Here is a 19,469-nt window from a genome sequence, read left to right on the forward strand (position 1 = left end):
GTCAAACATGCCAAAACAAGATAATTAGCCCACCATACAAAGGGGAAGGAAACACCTAGTGAAAACATATGGAATGACTTTCAGTATTTATGACCATACATGTCATTGAAGACATAATGATATGACAACAGTGAGTTTTCCTTCATACTATGCTAAGAGGTGTATTTCATGAAATATGTGGTTTGTTTTTCGTACCTACTCTCCAAAGCATTATGAATCAGATTGAATCTTTGTGCGGTCCCGATCTTCTATCATGCCCCCGGGTTCCTTGGTCTTCTTATCTAATGATTCAACTTTCTCTTCAGCTTCTTGAGTGTCATCTAGTATGTCCTCCTTCTTCATCTCCTTCTTTATCATATTTCCATAGTGTAAGAGAGTTCCTATGTCTGTAACTCACTCATGATGAGATGACATGAGTCTGAAACCCCTGCGCTATGATAGAGCTCTTGGATTCATGAACTGGATCGAGACTAAGTGATAGTTTAGGAGAGAATGCCTAGTGACTGCACGATTGTGCAGTTCAAGGAGCCAAGGGTCACGCTTCATCACTGAGACTGTGCACTGCGTAGGTTAGGCCAAACAGAGGGAAATGTTTGCAAAATCCTAACTAAGGAAAAAATTTCCGCAGTGCCCACTAAGGGATAAAATTGCATATTTCAAGCAAGCAGTGGAAGCTGTGGGATAGGGCCCTAGGAGGAAAAACTATGCAGTTTCAGGAGGCAAGGGTGACTGGGTAACTAAGTGGCATGAAGGAAAAAACTACGCAATTTCTGGAGGCAGTGAGTTCTGGCTGAGGGAAAAAAACGAGAGGAAGCATCTACCCAATTTTGGGTTGCTAGTTGGTGATGAAATCCAATGTCGCAGTGATCAAAGTGAAAAGTTCTATAGATATGAGAGTTTGGAACCAGTTACCGTAATGACCTACTTAATGAAACATTCTGTTGCAATTAACTTCACTTATGCCATCGCGAGCAAAGATTACCTCCAAAAATTCCAAGTGAGTCTAGCCAACGTTTGTTTTAGGTACAACATGACCTTCCCTCTACTATCCCCTTAGGTAGAGCCCTAGGATTATGATCACTAATTTTACCAACTACAACAATCTTACCTGGGGTGACAGTCCTAGATCGGATGTACATGCAAGCGAAGAGTAACAAAACTCAATCCCCTTGAAAGTTCCTCAATGTGGCTAATTAGAGGTTTACTTTTAAGTGACACCAAGTACCTTTTGACACCGTTGTAATACGTGCAAATCACTTTATCATAGCCAATGAAGTGGGTATGATCACTTCACCGGATCTGACATGATCTTTTTCTTAACTCGTGTATAAGAAGAACTTATTAGAGAAAAACTAAAATAATTGGATTTCTCTCCCTAACTGAAGATTCTATTGTTTTTCTGTAGCTTTGGAAAGTTTACTCACTTCCCTATTCCAAATCCCTACAACCTAATCTACTGTAGGTGGAAATTAAGCTGCTATTTACTCAAGGGTAAATGGACGTGAAACTGATGGTATTATGACTTGGCTCAAAACTTTAATTCATCAAATATGAAATTTGTAATCTCTTCATTTCGATTAATTCTAGCTAGAGTAAGTAAAGCGGTTCTTCTTTAAAATATTAACTCCAAAATGTACCACTTCTAATTTTTCAATGCAATTCAAAGCTATAAGTTGTAAACCATGCAATGTAATGTATGCACAATTTCCACTCAGGAAATGAGAATTCTAACCATGCAAATGTAATCTATGCAAGGGAACTTTTTAAAACAAACACAATATGATTCCAAAGCAGCGAAAGAACAAGAGTGTTATTTCGCTTCACTAATACAACTAAATAACCAAACAAGTGTAAGTAAAAGAAATCAAGTAAAAATTCTTATTGTGGGTGAGAACAGCCTAGGGTCTTCGGTTGAGAACCCCAACAGAGAGGAGGGAAAACCACAACAAGAAATGCTCAGATAATCAACGTAAATTATTATTCTACTGAACTGTGTAAGAGTGTCCTTACCTGAAAGTCCTACGTTTGAGTAGATCCTGCAGGGTGCAAACCCTCAGCTTCTCTTGATGTCTTTGAAACCTGAAAATTATTCAAATGAAACATATACAATAGTAGAAACATAAAGCATGTTCATGATATTAACTTTAAATCATATAAATGAATGAACAATTACGCATCAATGTAAGATTCATAAACGAATTACAATATAAATAGATGCATAAACACATTTAATATCAGAAACAAAAGAACATTCCTTTATTGAAGTTAGCTACAAATAAAGTGGAGAAATACGACCTGAGTCCTTCTTCGGTTCCAAGTGGAACCGTCCTCCGGATCCATCCTTTCCCAGCCTCAGCAATCTTCCTCCATCACCAATACAAGGATATCTCAAGAAAGATGAAGGATATCTCCAACAAGGAAACAAGGGTTTCCTGAAGCTTTGGGGAGTGCAAGAGGCACATGTATTTCATCAAACTCGATCAGAGATAATCTCACTATAGTATCAAATCTCATATCTTCTCCCTTAAGGGCTTCCCATGGAAGTTTATTTATACTTCTCCAAATTAGTTTTTTCAGTTGGGAAACAGTTGGGCCACGAGAAATAGGAGGTGAGTAACAGGTAAAACCCATGAACGTCGCCTGAAATTAAGGAAATTTATTTTTTTAAAGTGTTTTAACATATGTACGCGTGTTGGATATATGTTGACCCGCATGCACACACTTTTATCATAGGTAAAAGTAACGTATAGGGAATAAAACACTGTTTTTTAAACTGTGGACCAAGTCTAGAAGGAAGGGTTTCCCTAGGCCATAATCAGAGCATTAGATCTACCAAGAGTGGTAAATGGTGCTATAAAAATTCCAAAGATCAAAATAATGGCACTCAGAGGAAATTAACACTCAGACATAATTCAACGCGGCCCCCCCCCCCCCCCCCCCCCCCCACCCCCCACCCCCCCATGATTGAGGGGAATTTTCTTTTTTTGCAAAAATGAAAGAAGAAACATGAAAAAATTGTTAAGAATCTAAGACGAATCTTTGAGCAATGACCAAAGGAATTCAAATTCAAAACACCCAAATAAATCCTTAAAATGAAAATTCTTGAATGAATGTTATGAAATCAACGCTTAAAGGGTAATTCCTGAGTAAACTTCAGTACTAGAATAAATAGCACTCTTGTTTTCAATGCAACACAAGAAGAACATATCATAAAAACACTAATTCTTGAGAAACCCTACCTTTCAATCCTTGAAGACAGAAAAATCTCAGGAAAAATCCTTCACAACACTCAATCAAACACACGTAGACTAACTAGAGTCATAGACAAATGTAATCAAACCTTAAAAACAAAAATTCAGACTTTAATGAGAGGAAAAGCAATTTTTTTTTTTAAATTCCCAGAGTATGTGCAGTTAGACATTATAGTACAGTACGCATGCGGACTATTGGTAAAGGTAATATGCACATATATTCACTTTGTGTCTAAACAAAAACTACGCAGGTCAAGAAACTTAAAGAAAACATAAAAAAGTATGCAAACAAATCAAAAAGGTTGAAAGATCATTAACTTGTCAATACTTAGATAAAGCTATCAAAAACGTTTTGAGAATAAAAAATAAGGAGATGGAAAAGAATAAGACATTCCCCAGTGGAGTCACTAATTTGTTAGGCAGATAAATCCCTTTGCTGACAACAGTGATCTCCCTATATCCTAGAAGGAAACTACAAACAAACAGACAATAAAGCGAATTCATTCCATGAATCTATCTTTTCTTGAATCATAAGCTAACAAGGTGGGAAAAGGAAATTCATACCTTATTATGACATGCTTGATGAAGACCCCCCTTTATGCTTCAATGCAGCTCCTCCATGCTTGAATCTAGACTTGTACACATGGAAACAACAAAGGATCAAAAGCATATGCAACATAAATCATTCAATAATTCAAGCTAGTGATCAAGGAGACTAGTAACAAATATCATTCCAATGAAAAAACATAAATAACATAAACCATACATGAAATTCATCAATTAATCTGTTAAATAATGCAGTGAGAAGAAAGTATTGTTTGTATTAATTTTAGAAACATAAAGGAGGTACAAAACCTGTTCCTTGATGTTGTGAAGCTCCTCCCATTAATCTCAATCCTCTCCAAGAATGATAAGATCTCTAACCTATTTCTCCCAGTATAAACTTACTCTCAGCAGCCTCCCTCCATTCCTCCACCTATGGCTTGATTAATATGCCAAAAGGATGTAGTTTGAGATCCTTAGTTGAAGGATGAGAACCACTAAAAGAGGGATGAGGGATCCTTGAAGAATGGAAATTAGTTCCATAAAAAATAAGGTTACGCTCGAGTAAACATGATTTTGAGGCTTTCTGTTGGGAATGATTCACCCAAAAATGCTTCTAGATCTCACTTTTTATTGATTTACCTACGCAGTTTATATTGGAAGATAGTGCACAGATCTGTGTAGTTGATAGCGGAAGAAACTATACATCTGCAGATTATGTTCAAAAAAACTACACAGATTCTCAAAAACATGGTTTTGAACCATGAGATCGACAAATTCCACTTTATTCAAGGTATATAAGTTGTTGACTTGCAAGGAAGTGCTTCATGACTCTTGGATGGATGGTGAGAGGTCCAATTTTAATGATTATTTTCCTAATGCGACAAAATGACATTAACAGATTGCCCCCTAAAGTGCAAAGTCAGAAAGGATTGAGGACTGAAGTGCTTTATCATATCGAGGAATGGATCAGAGATCATGATTGGAAGCCTGCAACAATCAATCAAGGATTACAATTCAATATAATAATCATCATTGAGGTAGGAATTCCCATACTCAGAACATAAAAGTCTTAAGGCACAATACGAAAATACATCATGTCAAAGTAGATATAGCATGGACACAACCATCAAACATAAAACTCTCTATATAATCATGAGTACAAAACTCCTCGCAACCTGGAAGGATGAAACTAGATCTAGGGTTTTGATCTTCTCTCAATCCATAGTACAAATCTAGCCATGTGAGTAAATGTCTTGAAGTTGAACATGGTACAAGCCACTTGATTACTGGTCAATGATGTGAACCGTTAGCAAGTGTGAGAGAAACCATCACTAATGAAAATGTCTCTCAAGGTACTTCTAGTCTAATCTATGAAGTGTGAATAAGAGATTCGAAGTTGAACACTCATAGAATCGTTCGATCAAAGGCCAATGATGAGAGCATGTCATCGAATGTGAGAAACCTGCCATTAAGGCATGCAGGCCTCAAGGTACTAAAGGTTTCTAGATCAACTTCCTAGATAATGAGTTGAAGTCGATAGGAAGCGACCCATCATAGGAAAGCCTACGACATGAAACACAATGTCAAGTTTTGGAAAATAGTTTACAAGGATTGACTCAGGGATGGCCGATGTGATTGAAGGCTACAAATTGCAAGGTAATTTGAACTGAGGTTTATACTTCTCTTGAACATATTGGTGACACGACAAAATGACTTGGAAGCATTTGACTCAATGATAATACCCAAAACCAACTAAATACTTTCAATAAAATTCAATTAACTATGAGACAAATGGATTCCCCAACCTGATCAGATATGTGACAGAGTGTCATGTTCAAGAGTGACATACTGCTTGAAATACAAGAAACGAAACTTTTCTTCTCAATTTTCCCCCACCATTATTGATAAGTACCTATTTATTTTTTGCAAGCTTGAGGAGGATAACATATGCTTGTCCTGTAAGTTCATCCTTCATATGAGTCCATCAAAGTATTTTTAACGAACCCTAAGAAGGAATGGTTCAGTCTCGTTATGCTTAACGAGTCCTATACTGTTTAGTTTTTACGAGTTCAGAGATGTCATTTTATTTTAAGAGTTTGAAATGACACAAAAAGGAAACTCATTCAGCTCTTTTACCGTAAAATTTTAACAAGCCCAGGGAAAGTAAAGCTCGATGTTTTTCAGTTTTTGGGAGTTAGGAGAAAAACACAAGAAAACTCTGTCATGTTCTTTTTCGTATATTTAGTCCCTCAAGCCCGAAAAAGGATAAAATAATGTAGGAGAGAAATCTATTGACCATAACCAGTCAACATATACCTTTTTCGTAAAAAATCGTAGGTCAGATCGTGAAAGGGGTAAACTTATACTGATTGGACGGTTGTTAATTTACTTTTACAAGTATGAACAATCAAGTAATCAAAAATATTTTCATATTGCAAGATTTTGAAAAGTGCTTGAAAAGATGATTGTTTGGTTTTGTTTTTTCGTAAGTTTTAACAAGTTCGAAAAAGTGATAAAAATATACTCATCTTACCAACTTTCAATTTAATTAACAAGCAAGAAAAGATGGAAAATAATTCGACATTTTCATGTACATTTTACAATCATGAAAAGATATCAAAAGAAGATCGGGATTTTCATGAGTTTAACGAGTTTTGAAAATAATAACCAAAATGCACTCAAGAGAAGTTTAATTTTTACACAAGCTTGAAACAAAGCAAAATTGTGCTTGAGGGTGGTTTCATTTTTACACAACCTTGAAATAGAGAAAAGTGTTCTTGAGATAAGTTTTGATGCCCCTAGCATAATGACTGCAAGGGCACATGCCCCCCAAACTTCGTTTCATTCACCTGAGCAGACTGTTGGTTACTAATAGGTGGATGAAATGAAGGTTCATTTACGAGATCAGATGCAAAACTTGGCTTAACATTTATGAGATCTAGTTAAAGACTTAGCTCAAATAGGGGAGGATTTGTTTCATTTTTTAACGAGCTTGACATAGGAAAAGAACTATGCTCATGGGACCTATTTCATTTTGTAATGAGGTTTTCATAGGAAAAGAACCATCCTCATGAAGAGTGGTTTCATTTTTTAACAAGGTTTGACACAGTAAAAGATCCTCAAAAAGAGTTGTTTCATTTTTTAAAAAGGTTGAAATAGTAAAAGAGCCATCCTCATGAGATCTTGTTTCATTTTTTAACGAGGTTGATACAGTAAAATAAATATCCTTCTAAGGATCTATTTCATTTTTAACGAGGTTGACACAGTAAAAGAACTATGGTCATAAGGATTTGTTTCATTTTTAACAATGTTGACACAATAAAAGAACCATCCTCATGAGACTTATTTCATTTTTTAACAAGGTTGACATAGGAAAAGATCCATCCTCATGGGGACCTTGTTTCATTATTTAATGAGCTTGACAAAAGAAAAGGAACCATTCTCATGGAAATATTTCATTTTTTAATGAGGTTGACATAGTAAAAGGGCCATGCTCATGTACCTTGCACAATTTCTTCCAAATGGAAGAAACACATGTCAAGGGATACCCCTTGATCATGGCTTCCAAAAGGTCTTCATCAGATGGAATAATAATTATCTGGAAGGAACACATGTCAAGGGGATCAATAGGGATAAGAAAATCGTATTCAAATGACCCCATTGAAATTTTGACCACGTCAGTTACCAGATCTAAGTCAAAATAAGTCGAGCAGACAGTGAGAGGCTTGCTTGCATCAATAACTGAAAACATGGGACATGTTGCCACATAATTAACCCATGACGGGGTAGGTACCACTTCCATATAAGGAACATTTAGGGGTGTCAGATGACTGGTAGTCGAAGCAAGATCAACGTATGAAAGTTGATCAACCATCACAATGTTTCCATTGTGAGGGAAGGACATCACGCGAAAGAGTGTTGATATGAAAACTTTCATGGCATAAACATAGTCTCGCCCAAGGAGCAAATTGAAATCTAAGGGACCTTGGACTACCATAAGATCAATACAGACAATTTTACCTTCCAAGGTAATAAGTAACTTAGGAAGGATCCCTAAAGGTTCACTAATGGTTCTGTTAAAAGCTAACAATTTTTGTGTAACATGCACAAGCTGAGGGGAACCCAAAGCTTGCCAAGCAATCGAGGATAAAATACTGATAGAGTCATGACACACATTCTTACCATAAGCCTTTAAAATGATTTGGAAAGGGGTGGAAGAAGGAAGACAAGGTTCTATCAGTCTATTCCAATCAAAAGCGATAGCCTCATTACTTGGATGGGTTTCAAAAGCAACATATAAAATTCCCCCATGTGTAGAAGAATCTAAGGTAACATGACGAACCTGAGTGGTATGAATTTCACTCTCCAAAGGGAGAATGGGATCGAATGAATGTGAAATTGAGTCACTCACTTAATCAAAAAATAGTCCATCAACCTAATTGATACATGTTTCACCCTCCAATGGAAGAGTGGGATTGACTATACCTGGATTTAGATCAATCACTTCGTCAACTGACGATAGCTTGGGAGAAATTTTATAGTAATTATTTGGAAGTTTTTGTTGTGCAATAATAAGTTTTTCCAACAATTTCGAGGTGTCATCCATGTGAGGACAAAGGTGACTATCATCATTCCGTTTGCATAACCTACAAGGAAACCTAACTTTAATCATTTTCCCCAGAATATGAAAATGACTAGTTGATGGACCAACAATAAGTTGATAAGAATTATTCCACCATACTTCAAAAACCTTAGGAATACCAAGACAAATGATAAGGAAGTGGTCACCTTTACAAAGCTTGCAAGGGTATTTTGGCTTACGATGCATTGTAGAAGTTCCCTCAGCATTACCAATACTGATTTGAATGTTGGGAAAACTTATTAATGGTATGCAAAGCTCCCTCATCATTAATTAAAAATGTGTTTAGGATCATCTCAAATTAACCAAAATGTGAAGGATTTTGTGTAAGTATTGAGTGTATTTATGAGAAGTTGATGAGATTAATTAGTTTTTCAAAACACATATACAGCAAGTAAAATTCAGAGAAGTAAAACACACTAAACGCATAACACAAAGCTAATAAAGGAGTTCACCCCTCATGGGCTACATCTCCTTGGACCTGCTTCAATGGCTAGGCCCTCTTCGAATTAATGGTCAATTCTCTGATTACATGCACCTTCAGTGCTCCAATGGCTTTGCAACCTACTCCATTGGATTCAAAAGACCCAAGAACCCCAAAAATGACTTTCCAAGCTCTATAATTGGACTTCAGCTGATCTAGGCTTGACCTCCTCTCGTGGTGGCCCCAAGCTTCCTCAAACTTAAACCTAGAAAAATCACATACAGAAGTGCCTTTCTCCCTCTACAACTTGTTCCATTATGCTCTGAGCATCCAAATCATCTAGGAATGACTCTTTCCTTGCCAAAATTGGTTGAGAATGCCAAAGTTATGGCTTCTTCAGTTTCTCCTAGGAAATCTCCACTAAATCTGGAAAAACTCCAGTTCACTCCACGAAATTCAAAGTTAGTTTTGGATTTTTCGGATCCGCCAAAAACTCTGCCAAACTAATATGAAATTAATTAACTGATAAACATGGATTAATTAGCATTAATCTTGCTTAGCGCATTAATCTGGTGGTTAGCATCGGTGTTGGTCACATGTTGGCAGTTAGGGTTACCTGGAGGTTACGTAACCGTTAGTGGTTAACATAAAATGTTCGCCACTGGTTTACAAACAAGGTTAATGTGGCGATTAAGTTTGTGGTTAACTCCCAAACTCGAACAGTTATGTCTTCAAATACAATACGCAACCCATATTGGTTAAGATACATAGTGTGGTGTAGCAGTAATGCATAGCACTTGTGGGGGTGATGTCATAGGTTCAATTCCCCGGCCTGCCATAAAAATCTACCTGACTTTTGAGAGGGCACGTGGTAGCCTCCAGGCTTGCCATGTGTCACCCTCTCATTGGTCCACCAAATACACTTTGACCAATAACGTGCCACCAAGTGTCAAGATGCAGTTGAGCCACCTGTGGAAATATTTTAGGAATATTCCTTTTCCTGACTAGGTTGTACGGATGTCTAGTCAACGTCCTAGTCAGCCTATACCAAAATTCGCTTGTTTGATGAAACAGAAAACAGCCTCTAACTTTCTCATATGAACTTGGTTTTGAGTGAAATGAGTTGTGTTGGGATCGTATCACCGAGATGACACTGTCATTTAGGTTTTGATCAATTTCAAGCACTTTTATTTTTGAGCAAATATTTTCCCCTTAATCTATATTCTGATCACTCCTTCCAACTTACAGGCTTTTTGACCCACAAAACATGGTTATACAATGAGATCTGAATACCCTTCTCCTTCCCAAGTTCTATCGATTGATTCTACTTGGAAAAATCTCCATGACAACCACTTGGGTTCACTGACATGCCTTGGCTTGCAAATGGCTTGGCACTTCAACCAATGTTCTCCTTTTGCTACTGACCCAATCCAACACTTGTTGGTTGGTTACTGATTAAAAAACCTAATGTACCAAAGCAATCCCTTGGTTCTTGGAAAGCTCACTAATTGCCTTCCCACTAAGAATAATGTTCCTCCTTTCCAACACATGCATTCAATTCAAGCTTCTCCTTGGAAACCACTTTTCCAAGTTAAGCCCATCTGAGTGAACTACAGAAATTAGTTCCAATATCAGTAATAACAAGAAAATAAATGACCATTCTTTTACCTCCACGATTCCAAACTCCACATCTGGAAGAATGCATTCACCATCTCTTTTGCTTCTTGGCGTCAACACATAAAATGGTCTACAATGGTTGCAATTTTTTTTGTCATTTTTGTCCACTTTCACTTCTTGATTCCATCATCCTCTAGTATTAACATGCTTCTCATGTCATGATTTGAGAATGAATGCTAATCATGAACCTCTTTCTCAAGCATGGACCTTCCAAAATCCTGTGACATCTTGCCACAAGAAAAATCATTATCCTTGAAAAACACTCATGCAAGAATATAACTTGACGACCTCTTCCATTTGCTTCTTCAAAGAAACAAATGTCACATCATGTGAACATCGCCATGTACTCTTACATCTTGGTGTATAAACAATATTGGTATTCAGTCGATGGTTTACTAAACACAAGTCGACAAAACATGCTTCTTTGAACAACTGAATTTCAAGTCTAGCAAAAGCATGTATAACAACTTGACGATTTACAACATGAATTCCACATTCTCATGAAACAATTCATCACATCTCGCTTTCATATTTGGAGACAAAATAAACTCTTCCAATTCGATATAACATAGATGTAACAATCAATCGACCACACAAGCTGGCACTCATGCATGTGCAAATGATCAACATCCTCAAGTTCACAACATATATGTTAACAAGCAATCTACTAGCACAAACCAATCACTCATGCATGTTCAAGCACAATCAAACTATTAAAAATTCCGTTGTTCACACACACAAACTCTCATGCATGTATAGCAATTCTCAACTCTCTCACAAGTACAATCACAACTATAAGAATCACATTGGTATGTACGAGTACTTAAAAATCTGAAATGACCAAATTTGCTGCAATAAATTGAGTCAACATACTCCACTTTCAAACACCTTCCTGGGGTAAACATGCAAGTTCAAGAATGCAACATGCATGCAAATTTGTAGTTGTGAATTGCCATCTTTGCTGCATCTAAGTGAGTCAACATAAATCTATGTTTCCAACATCTTGCTTCATGCAATATGCAACATACTTTCAGGCAGAAAAGAAATGCATCCAAATAACAAGGAAATGCATCAATAAGGCAAGATTTGCATCAATTATCAAAAGAAATGCAAGGCCTTAATTGGTTAAGAAATATAACCATCTCTTTCGAAACCATTTCAATGGCACTTCTTTGAGCTGCACTTCATCATGTGTATCATTCTAACCCACATCAATTATGGAATCCTCTTTTCCATTCTTTCTAAAATCTGTCTCCACCTTCTTTAAATGTCGTGGATGACTTGTTGGATGCAAAGTCCAACACTTGCCTACAAGATGACCCTGCTTATGGCAATGAGTGAAAAATAATTCCATCTCATTTTCAACATGCTTTCCATTATCCAATATACCTTTGGCTTTCTGTCACTTTCGTTTTGAAATTTTCATGTGTATGGCTATCCTCTTCCAACAACTTGAAACAGTATGGTTATTCAAACCACAAAAGGAACATGTAAATTTTCTCCAAATCTAATGTGAAGATTTACCATTCTCATGAAACAATATATATATTTTTTAATTTGGAATTTATTTTTTATTTTTATGTTAAGATCCCTTGAAATATTATTATAATTAGTTTCCTTAGATTTTCTATCAGTTTTTTAGATCATTGAAGTTTTTTTTTTTTTTTTTTTTTTTTAATGTTGTTGGAAATTGCATATTTCTTGATTCTCCATTATTATTTTATTTTATTTTTTATTCATTTATTTTTTATTATTACCACCTTTGCCTTGATGATGGACCATAGTAGAGGGTTCACAACATTGGCTCCAAGAAATTATTCGATGTGATCTCTCTGAAAAAAATCTCTTCTAAATATTAGGGATCACAAAAGTCTAAACTCAGAAATATTTACCATGTTTATCATAATCAAAAGAAACTTGATTAAAGGAAGATTTATACCTTGCACATTCACCTATGTCGCCTTCTTGAGGAGGTGAATTTGATGAGGTAGTGGCTCTATTTGGAATACCAACAATGGTTTCAATGACCTTAGAGCTTTCAACACCCTCTTGTTTTCCATTTCCTCTAGTTAGATGCTTATGAGCATCTTCTTGCAAAGCGGGTATAAAACTTTTGCATTCCTCATGAACACAAACTTCACAAGCTTGAGGTAATGAACATGTAATGAAAATCCTTCTTAGAACACCTTCGTATGCCTCCTTTGCTTTGGAGCATTCTCCATCATGTTGTCCATAACCAAGACCCAAATACCTAGGCCTTTCTTGAACAACAATTGGCTCAACTATGCCTTTTTCATGTTTTCCTAACCCTTTACCATCATAACCCATCTTCATCAATAATTTGGACCCTATTCCTCTAGTGTTTCTTTCAAAAGCACCAAAACATTCATTTTGAGAGGAAATTGAAGATAAACTTGAATTGAATACCTCATTTTCATGCACGTACTTGACTAGGGTTTCCTTGGCATCATGGAGTTGAATCTCCATCTCATGCATTTTTTAAAGAAGCTCTTGCTTCTCCTCCTTCATGGCCATCATCTTCTCTTGAAGTATAGTGTTCTCCTTCCTATCTTCATACATCTCTTGCACCATATCTCTCATGATGATAAGCTCTTGCAACATCTCTTCATCAAAGAGTCTTGCTAAGGAAGATGGATTAGAAAAATCACTTGTTGAAGCTGCCATCACACTTGTAATGTATCAAAAAACTTCACAAAGCCCAAAATTTTCTCAACAAAGAAGCATCTCCCTTCTTCAGCTTACATACATAAACTTGCACACATTTAAATTTTCCTTTCACACATACAAAACCAATAGCTAATTTTCTAGCTAACCTTGGCAAACCATCTCAGTGTTAAAATGAGCTAACAAGTGCTCTGATACTAACTTGATCTAAATGTTGGGAAAAATTGTTAATTCTATGCAAGCTCCCTCATCAGTAATTTAAAATGTGTTTAGGATCGTCTCAAATTAACCATAATGTGAAGGATTTTGTGTCAAGTATTGAGTGTCTTTTATGAGATGTTTATGAGATTAATTAGCTGTTTAAAACACACATACAACAAGTCAAATGTAGAGAAGTAAAACACACCAAACTCATAACAAAAAGTTGATAAAGGAGTTCACCCCTCCTGGGCTACATCTCCTTGGACCGTCTTCAATGGCTAGGTCCTCTTTGGACTAATGGTCAACTCTTTGATTGCATGCACCTACAGTGCTCCAATGGCTTTGCAACCTGCTCCATTGTATTCAGAAGACCAAAAAACCCCAAAAATGACATTCCAAGCTCTGCAATTAGACTTCAGCTGGTCTATGCTTGACCTCCTCTCCCGGTGGCCTTAGGCTTCCTTAAATATCAACATAGAAAAATAACGTACATAAGTGCCTTAGTCCTCTACAACCTATTCCATTATGTTCAGAACATCCAAATCATCTAGGAGTGACTCTTTCTGAGCCAAAATTGGTTGAAAACTACCAAAGCTATGGCTTCTTCAGCTTCTCCTAGGAAATCTCAACAAAATCTAGAAAAACTCCAGTTAAATCCGCCAAATTTGGAGTTAGTTCTAGATTTATCAGATCCACCAAAATAATCTGAAATTAATTAACTGATAAACACGGATTAATTCGCATTAATCTCTCTTAGCGCATTCTTCAGGCAGTTAGCATAAAATGCTAGTGGTTAGCATCGATGTTGGTCACATGTTGGCAGTTAGTGTTACTTGGTGGTTACGTAACCGCTAGTGGTTAACATACAATGTTGGCTTCCGGTTGAGAAACGTGGTCACATGCGGTGGTTTAGTTTGTGGTGAACTCCCAAACTCCAATGGCTATATCTTCAAATACAATGTGCAACCCATATTGGTTAAGACACATAGTGTGGTGTAGCGGTAATGCATAGCACTTGTGGGGGCGAGGTCACGGGTTCGATTCCCCGGCCTACCATAATACACTTTGACCAATAATGTGTCGCCAAGTTTTAAGATGTGATTGAGCAACCTATGGGAATATCCTAAGAATATTCCTTGGAATATTCTTTTTGCCAAGTGGATTGTACGGATGCCTAGTCAGCATCCCATTCAGCGGGTACCAACATTCTCCTATTTGATGAAACAAAAAACAGGCTCTAAATTTCTCATACGAACTCCACTTTGACTGAAATTATTTGTGTTGGGATAATATCACTAAGACAAACACTTTCGTTCAGCTTTTGATCGATTCCGAGCACTTCAATTTTTGAGCAAATTTTTGCCTCTTAATCCAGATTTTGATCAAACACTTATAGCCATGGTTGGCTGGTTGACTACTTTCTTATCTTTATTCTTCTTCTTCTTCCATTTCTTCTTCTTCTTAGTCACCTGGTTACTAGCATCAAGACTTTTACGAAGCGAAGAAGAAGAAAGGGAGGAGGACATGTTGGATGAAGAAGGTAAAGGGTCAACAATTGGTTGGTGATGTTGAGATGGAGAACTTTGGTGAGATGAAAAAATTAGTTGATCTAGTCCAATTGGAGTATTTGGAATTAAATAAGTTGAGAACATCCATACAGGTAAACCTATGAATCCAGGAAGTGACAATGTAGCCATAGAAGGAGGACCGACATTTGAAAAATCAAGAAAGGATTAGGATTCTCGATAAAAGGGAGGTCTTTACCGGTAACTTCCAGCATTGTTTGCATTAGATTAAATCCAAATAAGTTTTTATTATTAAAAATAAAATATATTCACAATCCACACCTAAGGTCTTGTAAAAAGTAAAAACAAACAATGTAACACACACTAAAAAATCTAGGGATTCAAACCATACAAACTCACTTGTCACAGAGATCAATAATTACTAGTTGGTGATGAAATCCAACGTCGCAGATATCAAAGTGATTTTTTTTTATAGATATGACTGTTTGGAACCAGTTACCTTGACTACCTACTTAATGAAAAAATCTAGTGCAAGTAACTTTTTTTATTCCATCTCGGGAAAAGATTACCCTCCAAAAAGTCCAAGTGAGTCTAGCCAACGTTTTCTCCAAGAAAAACAAGACCTTCCCTTTGCTGTCACCTTAGGTAGAGCCCTAGGAATATGGTCACGAATTTTACCAACTACAACAATCTTACCTGGGGGGACAGTCGTAAATCAAACGCACACGCAAGGGCAGAGTAACAAAGCTCAATCCCCTTGAAATGTCCTCAACATGGTTAATTCAAGGTTTACTTTAAAGTGACTCCAAGTACCTTTCACCACCATTGTAATACGTGAAAATCACTCTATCATGAAGTGGGTACTATCACTTCACCAGATCCAACATGATCTCATGCTTAACTCATGTATAAGAAGAGCTTCCGAGAGAAAAATTGAAATAATCATATTTCTCTCCCTAACTCAAGATTCTATTGTTTCTCTGTAGCTTTGGAAATTTTACTCATTTCCCTATTCCAAAGCCCTACATCCTAATCTACTATAGGTGGAAAGAGCACCAAAAATAATAAAAAATTTAGACGAATTTTATTAATGTTGTGTTATTAAGTTGTTATTTACTCAAGGGTAGTTGGACGTGACACTGATGGTATTATGACTTGACTCAAGAATATACTGCCTAAAATATGAAATTTGTAATCTCTTCATTTTGATGAATTCTAACTAGATTAAGTAAAGAGGTTCTTCATTAAAATATTAACTCCAAAATGTACCACTTCTAGCTTTTCAATGCAATTCAAAGCTATAAGTTGCAAAACATGCAATGTAATCTATGCACAATTTTCTTAAAAACTATACAAATGTAATCTATGAACAATTTCCTTTCATGAAATGAGAATTCTAACCATGCAAATGAAATCTATGCAAGAGAACTCTTCAAAACAAACACAAGATGATTCCAAAGCAGCGAAAGAACAAGAAGACTATTTTCCTTCACTAATACAACTAGAGAACCAAACAAGTGTAAGTAAAGGAAATCAAGTGAAAATTCCAAATATCAAAAAATGATGTCACTCAAAGGCGATTAACAGTCAGACATAATTCAGCACCTCCTCCCCCCCCCCAGTAATTGAGGGGGAGTTTTTTTTGAAAAAATGAAAGAAAAAACATGCAAAAATTGTTAAGAAATTCAGGCAAGTCTTTGAGAAATGACCAAACGAATTCAAATTCAAAACACCCAAAGAAATCCTTAAAATGAAAATCCTTGAATGAATATTATGAAATCAATGCTTAAAGTGTAATTCTGATTAAACTTGAGTACTGAAATAAGGACTCCTATTTTCAATGCAGCACAAGAAGCACATCTCATAAAAACACTAATACTTGAGAAACCCTACCATTCAGTCCTTGAAAATAGAAAAATCTCAAGAAAAATCCCTTTACAACACTCAATCAAACACAGGGAGACTGACTGGAGTCATAGATAAATGTAGTCAAACCTTAAAAAACAAAAATACAGACTTTAATGAGAGGAGAATCTATTTCTTCAAAAAATTCTCAAAGTATGCATAGGTAGACATTATAGTACAGTGCCCATGCACACTGTTTCTAAAGGTAATCTGCATAGATATGTGCTCTGTTTCTAAACAGAAACTGCACATGTCTAGAAACTTAAAGAAAAAACAAAAAAGTATTCAAACAAATCACAAAATCTGAAATATCATTAACTTGTCAAGACTCAGATAAAGATATCAAAAAAGGTTCGAGAATAAAAAACAAGGATATGGAAAAGAATAGGATGTTCCCCAGTGGAGTCGCCAATTTGTTAGGCAGTTGAATCTCTCTTGCTGACAAGAGGAATCTCCCTAGATCCTAGACATAAACTAGAAAGAAACAGAGAATCAAGGTAATTCCTTCCATGAACATATATTTTCTTGAATAATATGCTAACAAGGTGAGAAAATGAAATTCATACCTTCTTATGACATGCTTGATGAATATCCGCCTTTGTGCTTCAGTGAAACTCCTCCATGCTTGAATCTATACCTGTACACATGGAAACAACAAAGGATGAAAGGCATATGAAGCATAAATGATTCAATAATTCAAACTAGTGATAAAGGAGACTAGTAACAAACATCATTTCAATGGACAAATATAAATAACATAACCATCCGTGAAATTCATCAATTAATCCATTAAACAATGTGGTGAGAAGAAATGCTTGTTTGTATTAATTTCGTAAACGTAAAGGAGTTACAAAACATATGCCTTGATGTTGTGAAGCTCCTCCCATTGATCTCAATCCTCTCCAAGAATGATAAGCTCTCCAACTTGTTTCTCGCAGTATAAACTTACTCTCAGCAGCCTCCCTCCATTCCCCCACCTATGGCTTGATTAATAGGCCAAAAGGAAGTGGTTTGAAATCCTTAGTCCAAGGATGAGATCCATTAAAATAGGGACGAGGGATCCTTGAAGAATGGGAATTAGTTCCATCAAAAATAAATTTAGTCTCGAATAAACATGAGTTTGAGGCTTTCTATTGGGAATGATTCACCCAACAATGCTTCTAGATCTCACTTTTCTTTTTTATGTTTTATTGATTTACCTACATAGTTTATAATGGAAGATAGTGCGTAGATCTACATAGCTTATAGTTGAAGAAACTACACGTGCAGATTTTGTTTAGAAAAACTACACAAATGCTCTAAAACAGGGTTTTGGACAATGAGATCTAGAAATTCCACTTTATTCAAGGTATATAAGTTTTTGACTTGCAAGGAAGTTCTTTATGACACTTGGAGGGATGGTGAGAGATCCAATTTTGATGATTATTTCCCTAATGTGACAAAATGATGTGTAACATTAGGGCACCTTGGAATAGTAGGTAACTACTGCTCAAGTAGGACATCCATCAAAGAAGGGATAATGCTATAAAATGGTAGAGGTAAACCCAACACACATTGATACTGACATAGTTGGTAAATAATGCAATTGGAAGTGCGACGTGTCCCAAATATCTAAGATTAAGAATTCACACCTCATATTCGGTTGATGTCGTTAAACAATTTCCACAACATCATGTAAAAACCATCCATGAGTATGAAAACCATGACTAGAGCACATAGTGAAAGGAGTAAAACATGGATTAGGTAAGCACAAGACCATGCCTTTGATTTTTTAGACATTAAATCCTTTTTTTTGGTTTTGGATTTGAGATATGTTTTATTTCCTATTGTTGATTAAATTTCCTTCAGAAATGTTCTAGTGCTTTCGTATTACTTGGTGTTACATCTGAATATTCTTAACTTTATAATTTTATGACCTAATGTGCGATGCATGACCCTCAAACTCATGCATTATTTTGATACTTAGTCATTTCCAACAAAAGTGAGTTGCAAGAAAACATTTCCTTACTTCTAGGCCTGCAAGCCCACAATACTCCAACGCTTCGCTTTTTTCTCACAAATGTGAGGTCCCGCATTCTTTTCCACACATCAATGCATCCCCACAATATCATGATCTCACCCCCTTTATATACAGTCTATTTTCTCATTCACAGGAATCCTTCTCATGGGAATAAAAACCCAAATAGAATATTTTTCATCCTACAATTCCATGTCACCCACTTTTCACTTGTAAGTTCGAATTACTCATTCTGCAACAACATTTATGTAGTCTTAAAGTTTCCCTCCACATCTGCAATTCTTAAGAATTTCGAGAAATATTTTACCTTTAAATTATAGCTTAGACATTTTTCCATGAATTTGGAAGAAATAAAACTCTGCGCAATTCAGCTCATTACATCCCACATCCTACATTTCCAGAGTCCCTATTTTTTAAATTTGAATCATCTAATATGCACATTTAAATAGTTTATTTTCATATATAATTACTACCCTTGAGAGCATCTAAAGTCTCACTACCAACACACCCTTCATGCATTTGTACTAATAACATTATTAATCTCATGTAATTTTTGTAAATTCCATGTTATCAACTTAAATCCAAGTGGAAATTCACA

Source organism: Pinus tabuliformis, chromosome 6 (genome assembly GCF_031772625.1).
Source record: "Pinus tabuliformis cultivar Carrire ecotype Pingquan chromosome 6, CPIR1, whole genome shotgun sequence".
NCBI classification, from domain to species: domain Eukaryota; kingdom Viridiplantae; phylum Streptophyta; class Pinopsida; order Pinales; family Pinaceae; genus Pinus; species Pinus tabuliformis.